The sequence below is a fragment of the Dasypus novemcinctus genome, chromosome 18 (assembly GCF_030445035.2).
Source record: "Dasypus novemcinctus isolate mDasNov1 chromosome 18, mDasNov1.1.hap2, whole genome shotgun sequence".
Taxonomy (NCBI): Eukaryota; Metazoa; Chordata; class Mammalia; order Cingulata; family Dasypodidae; genus Dasypus; species Dasypus novemcinctus.
In genome coordinates this window covers 63,457,554-63,464,871 of record NC_080690.1, presented here as the reverse complement: position 1 = coordinate 63,464,871, position 7,318 = coordinate 63,457,554, and the positions used below count along the sequence as shown (strand labels likewise).

Here is a 7,318-nt window from a genome sequence, read left to right as displayed (position 1 = left end):
TTTTGTTTCTTAATCTAGCTGCTGGATCACATGGATATTTCAATTTTTTAAATTCCATCAAGCAATACATTTATGACTTGTGCACTTTTTCCTATGGAAGCTGTATATGAATAAAAATTTTTTACATCTGTATCATTTGCCACATTTACAGATTAAAATGAAAACTCATGTTTTTTTTTAAGATTTATTTATTTATCCCTTCCACCCTCACACCGTTGTCTGCTCTCTGTGTCCATTCACTGTGCGTTCTTCTGTGTCTGCTTGTCTTCTCTTTAGGCAGCACCAGGAATCAATCCTGGGACCTTCCCGAATGGGGGAGAGGTGCTCAGTCTCTTGCGCCACCTCAGCTCCCTGGCCTGCTGTGTCTCTTATTACCTCTTGTCGGAGTCTTGGTCGGTGACCCGAGGTATCAGGAATGAAAGACAAAGAAAGATTGGGTTCAGGGGATCTGAGAGCATTGATTTCTCAAGCTCATCAGACAAGTTTATTGAGTTGGGGGGCTAGTATATACACCCCTAACCTACGTGATATTCAGCACAAAATCAAGTTACCTATTACCCTTACCTCATGCTATATTAACTAGTGATTGATGAAAACCCAACAAACTTTACTGGAACTATTATTATAAGAATCAGTAACTATACTCATAAATCCTGTTACCCAGGTTGTTCTGTTCTAGGTATTGTTCTGCCTGCAGGTGTGCTGACCCAGCCAAGATTGTGCTCTGCACCGATAATCATAATGGACAGCTTGACTCAGTGGTCAAGGAAGTAACTTGCTTCCATGGAAACAACATGCCTTTGTTTCCCACATTTCCCCCTTTTTGTTTTAGTCAGGGTGACTGTGTCTGTCTTAGGTCGAGGCTACGCACAATCAGCCTTACCCGTCCTGGGGAAGCGTGGCAGCGAAAGGCCACGTCCCTGCCTTAGGTTGACTGAAAGGCTAGCCAAGTTGCCCGTCACTGACTACCAGCCAAGCGCACTGACTTCGGGGTACTATTGTAGAGTTTTAGCAAGTACTATGTTGTTTGCTTGTCCCATGGTGTCCACACGGTGCAATCTCTGGCAAACACCTTTTCCCAGGCAAGCGACAACCATGAGCACCAGGATTAATACACATATCCCTATTCCTAAGGCAGATAAGAAATGTTGAGATTTCCACCAATCAACAGGATTAAACTTATTCAAATGTGAAATCAAATCATTAAAGATGTCCTTATCACTATCTACGTATATCTGATTATGTGACATTTCTAAAATCTTTTTCTGCAATTCCTCAATTTCTAATGACATATTTCCTTTGTGTCCTAACAAATGATTTCTGATCTTATTCCATTGAAACATAGACACGTTATAATCCAAAGGAGTAATACAAAAATTACTTTCATTCCAATCACATTTCAATCCTCTTAACAAATTCAAATTATAAACTTGATCTCCTAAGTGTAAAACAGCAGATTCCAAATCACTAACTCTGTTATTAAGTCCTTCATCGATGTGCTCTTGACTATGCCATAAGTCACTTGCATTCTTGTGCCAATCATGCACGTATTGCTGTGTTTGCACCGTCTCATGCAATGCAACAGCAGCAGTGGCAGCAGCAGTGATGACACCAATGAGGCCAAGAATGCCAGCTATGAGAAGTCCCAAAAATCTCTTAGATCGTTTCAACAGTCCTTGAGCCAGGTGGAAAAGAAGATGACTTTCAGGTGATGACTGCCACGTCCGATTCATTTTCACCGGGATACACACTCCTCGTCTTCGGCGAGCCATGGTGATAATATCTCCATTCTGTAAAATATTCTCAGAGAAGCAAGTATACAAAGCGCCATCCTTATAGAACAAAGCATTTTCAGTAATGGTAGCCTTCCCTACCACAAACACATGTGGGTCTCTGACACATGATTGAAAATGATGAATTTGATCTAATTGTAAATATTGTCCATCCATACTTTTATTACCTTTCCATTCAGAAGTAGAAGCCACTCCTAAGAAGACTTTCCATATTTGTTTTTGATCATGGATTCCAGTGCTATTGCACCATGGAAAAGGAACCCATTTCCCTATATTTTTCCAATCACTATTATTTTTGGTAAAGATTACTTTCTCATCCATATCAAGAGAATCATGAAAAGGATACTGCATATTACTAATTTGTTGTCCCAAGCTATGTGTACCATACCAAATAAATCTGCCTTTATATTTGTTAGGATTCCCCATAGGGGCACTTTCCCAAACTATTCCATAGGAATCATTAAAAACGACAGATCCTCTTGCCATATGGCATTCATACCATCTTTGCATATAACCAGCATTCCTCTTAGGACAACTATAACTTGGATACTTATATTCTTGGTATTGATAGGATGAGAATAAAGTTACCAAAGATTTAGTATTATTATGGCTACAATTGATCATAATTCTATTTTTCACAGCCATACATGGTGGGCGATTGCCAATGCAAAGAGGTCGGAAATCAAATGGAAGAAGGAGATTATAAATCTTTTGTCCTTCTTCTTGTGGCTTAAGTGGTAACCTATCATCCACGGGTCCAGGAAATATAATAGTTTTATTCAAATAGACAGGAAAAGAAGGATCTTTCCAGGTTAACACTCGAAGTAATGGGGGATTAGGAATATATGCCCAATATGTGTAATTACCATTACCATTGCCGGTTTCACTCACTATCAGTAGGATCCACATATGTAGAAGACTCCACTTCTTCAGTCCTAGGTTTAATCCTTTTTGCTGGAAGCCAGATTTCTTCTCCATTTTCTGAAATGATAAGAGCATAACCTCGCCCCCATACTTTAACCCTGCCTTTCTTCCATTCATTACTTAAAACATCTTTCCAAAATACTGGTTGATTTTCAGGTTCTGCCATTTCTGTGGATTTTTGAGAATGTCCAAAATGACATTCAGCTGGTGTCATAGAATCATAAATGTTAAGAAAATTTAAGGTAAATAAAGCTTTAGCCAATTGATCTTTAGGTGATATCATACCATCATCTCCCCCTTTTTGTTTTAAAAGCATAGTCTTGAGAGTATGATGGCATCGTTCAACAATAGCTTGACCTGTAGGATTATGGGGAATGCCAGTAACATGTTCAATAGCATATTTCTTACAAAAAGAAGCAAAAGATTTACTAATGTAAGAGGGTCCATTATCAGTTTTAATCTTTAGAGGGCATCCCATCACAGCAAAAGCAGACCAGAGATGTGAGCGAACATGATGAAACCGTTCCCCAGTTTGAGCAGTAGCCCACATGAAATGAGAATAAGTGTCAATACAAACATGAACATATTGTAATTTACCAAAGGATGGAAGGTGAGTAACATCCATCTGCCATAATTGATTAGGAGTCAGGCCTCTGGGATTAGTTCCAGCCTGAAAAGGCACTGCTGTCAGTGGTCCACAGGTCGGACAAGTACGAATAGTGTCCTGCGCTTGTAGTCTAGTAAGCTTTTGATATTTATTTCGCAGGCCTTTAGCGTTAATGTGAGTTAAAGCATGGTAATCACGAGCACTTTGTAAACACCCCACTAATAAATCAGCTCGAGCATTACTTGCTGTCATAGGACCAGGCAAAAATGTATGAGAACGTGTATGTGTAATGTAAATAGGATGCTGTTGTAATCTAATGAGATGTTGCAAATCAGCAAAAAGTTGAGATAATTCATCAGTAACAAAGATATGAGCTGTTTCAATATGCTTAACAGTAAGGCATACATATTCAGAATCAGAAACAATATTCAAAGCTTCCTTAAATATTGTTAACACCTTAATGATGGCAGCAAGTTCAGTACGCTGAGCAGACGTGAATGGAGTCTGCCAAGCCTGTTCTTTTTGAGAAGTAACGTATGCTGCTTTTTTATTACTATTACTATAGTAAATACTGTACAAGATAGTTGGGCTATGCACATAGCCCTAAAAAGCACTGCAAAAGTTTATTGTTGGGTTTTTTACAGATAGAGGAATGTAGCTGGCTTGATTTGTCTAAGAAGACACTAAAGAAAGTCATAGCAAGTTTTAAAACAAAGTGATAGCAACACAGCTGGACATTAACTTTTGCAACTAGCAGTGTTTGGGATTGCTGCATACTACAGTGTTGTTACTTTAATCTATAATAAGAGGTTGTTTCTGTGACACACACTCTTTTATAATAATTAAAACCATAATTAACCACATTGTACTTTTCTTTTTAATATTATGCTGAAATATTGGTAACTTTATACACTTTTAAGCATTTATAGAAACCATTTACTCATACAACTTTAATTAACAGAGGGATTAAGGAAAGAAAAAACGTGTTAATTTTATAACACTTTAAAACACCTTTTATAAAAATTTTTTATTTTTATTTTTTATTTTTTATTTTTTTTTAAGTTACCACAATACTTTCTATAACTTGCCACATGCATTTAAGTTCCAAGAGTTTATGAAAATTAGCCATCCTACTTTAGGGCAAAACACACTTTTTTGCAAAAACTTATTAAATTTCAATTAGCATTCTCACAAACTTTTAACTTTTTTAATATTCATTTAAGTTTTACATCCTTCATATTATCCTGTGAAGAAAAATAAGCTATTCATTTCAATCTAGGCAAGAACAACTTTTTATAAAAAGACTTATAGTAATTTTGTTAATCAAGACTCACAATTTTTATCATTGTAGAGATCTTATTAACATTTAAACTTATGTGTTAATATAAGCACTTATTTAATTTTTGGCCATTTGAATAGAGCTCTTTTATAAATTTTATTAATTTATATTACCATCCGGAGGTATCAAAATACCCACTGACATTGAATGAACAAACACAGAACAATCACAACACAGTAACAGAAACATACAGTTTACAGTTAACTCAAAATTCTTACTTTCTTGGTATAGCTGCTTTTAAGCTCTCCATTATATCACATTTTAAATATCACTTCTTAAGATTTCTTCTGGAATCCATGTTGCCTGTAACATGCAAGCTTGTGCTTGGAAACATTTTTATTAGTTATCAGCAATCAGTTAAGATAACTTGAGCAGCATAAATGTAGTTAAAACTCTAATTTAGCAGTTTAGACAGACCGTTAACACACATTTTTGGATTATTACTCTGTAAGACTATACTGAGACTTGAAGTTCAGGAGTAAACTATTGATTTAAAACTGAAAATTCCTTTTTAAACCTTGATAAAAATTTTGTACTAATTTTATTATCTTGGTTAAATAAGCCCAATTAGAATTAGCATGGAAATAAAACAGAACACCAATGTTGCCATGTTTTCCTCTTTTTTCAGTGGCTTAACTCTATTAACCCCCACTAGGCCACAGCTACATTGTCCTGTAGACAGCAGGGGGGTTGCAGAGTTGCTGCCAGAATAGTTTCCTTATCTTAGTTAACACTTTAACAGAGAGTTGTCTTACAAGCCTGATTTCACTAACAAGGACATTATTTAGTATCTTTGCCCATTTTAAATCTTTCAATAGTTTAAAAGTTTTTGGCTCAGGAAGAAACTTGATACCCCCTTGTGGATGTTGAGCATCAGGAGGAATTTGTTGAGTAGTTACGGGAAAAGCTGCTATAGTTTGCATAGCCAGAGGCTCACCTTGACTAGACCCCGATAAAAGACATCTCATTAACGGAGTAACAGGCACAGGATTTGGCTTAAAGCTGCTATGAACATAAGGTATGTCCATAGAGAAAAGTCCACTAGGTACTTTTCCAGGTTCTGGAGGTGCAGAAGGAACCTCATGAGTCAAATTAGGATATATGTTTGCCTTAGAAATATTTAGCTCCGACATAGATTTAGTTAAGAATGGATTTGTATCTCTAACTTCAAATAACTCCTCTTCTTCCTGATCCTCCTCCAAGTTCCTGTCTTTACCTGTATCATTCATAGCCGTGTCCTCCCTTGAGAAAAGAACAATCTCTTCCTCTTCGTCAGACTGCAAAGGATCTAATGCAGCAGCAATATGCTGTCCTAAGGCCCAAACTGATACAGGTATATTCTCTCCTTTCTGATATGCTCTCCACAATGCTTTCATTACTTGCCTCTACTGCTTAACATTCATCAAATTCTTTCCTTGCGGTTGAAACCAATAACAATGCTTTTGAACCAAAGCAAACAATTCTAACAAATCTGCAGTCTTAACTGTGACGCCTACACTATGCAACAGTGTTTTCAAAACCTGTGAATATTCTTCCAAGCGTCCTGGTTGATTACCCATACCCTGATGCTAACGGAAAGCAAAACTTAATAATATGAAGCAGCAATTTACCCGGGTTAATTAATTTCGACGCTCCTTACCTTAAAAAAGGCTTTTCAGCTTTCCGTGTTCCCGATCCAGAGGTGGAAGATCCTACGCTGCCATGCCTTGATGAATCCTCTGCCTCGAGCCCCACGTCTGGGCGCCACCTGTCAGAGTCTTGGTCAGTGACCCGAGGTATCGGGAATGAAAGACAAAGAAAGATTGGGTTCAGGGGATCTGAGAGCATTGATTTCTCAAGCTCATCAGACAAGTTTATTGAGTTGGGGGGCTAGTATATATACCCCTAACCTACGTGATATTCAGCACAAAATCAAGTTACCTATTACCCTTACCTCATGCTATATTAACTAGTGATTGATGAAAACCCAACAAACTTTACTGGAACTATTATTATAAGAATCAGTAACTATACTCATAAATCCTGTTACCCAGGTTGTTCTGTTCTAGGTATTGTTCTGCCTGCAGGTGTGCTGACCCAGCCAAGATTGTGCTCCGCACCGATAATCATAATGGACAGCTTGACTCAGTGGTCAAGGAAGTAACTTGCTTCCATGGAAACAACATGCCTTTGTTTCCCACAACCTCTCCTCTGTGTCTCTTTTTGTTGTGTCATCTTGCTGCACCAGCTCGCTGTGCAGGTCAACTTGCCTTCACCAGAAGGCCCCGGGAATCTAACCCTGGACGTCCCATGTGGTAGATGGGAGCCCAATCAGTTGAGCCACATCTGCTTCCCATGATCACTTCAATAAATGCAGAAAAATCATTGAATAACATTCACTATCCATTTACATTTTAAAATTATTACACTAGGACTAGAGGAGAATTTCCTTAATGTGCTAAAGGATGTCCACCATTGCCAATACTGTACTAGCTGTCCTGGGCAACAGGGATTGGTGAATGGAAGAAAAATAATACTGTCTTTATTCACAGACGATTATTGTTTACACACACAAAAAATGATAAGTTATTGGAAATAATAAAAGAGCTTAGAGAGATGTCTGGTTTTCAGATAAATAGATTACAAAAATCAATTGCATTTCTAGAAATTAGAAAC

General features: G+C 37.5%; 1 long non-coding RNA gene across 3 annotated transcripts; it reads right to left on the bottom strand.

Annotated features, from left to right (window-relative positions):
- Window positions 1-433: 433 nt before the first annotated feature.
- On the bottom strand, window positions 434-6,838 carry LOC139436876 (uncharacterized). 3 transcript variants are annotated; one of them, XR_011646369.1, is made up of 3 exons: window positions 3,315-6,838; window positions 2,660-2,774; window positions 434-1,790 (listed from the first exon to the last, which is right to left on the bottom strand). It is a non-coding gene; the product is annotated as an uncharacterized lncRNA (long non-coding RNA). The 3 variants fall into 3 exon arrangements; XR_011646367.1 differs by having other exon boundaries at window positions 434-1,802; window positions 2,666-2,774; XR_011646368.1 differs by having other exon boundaries at window positions 434-1,802; window positions 2,666-2,774; window positions 4,882-6,838.
- Window positions 6,839-7,318: the final 480 nt, after the last annotated feature.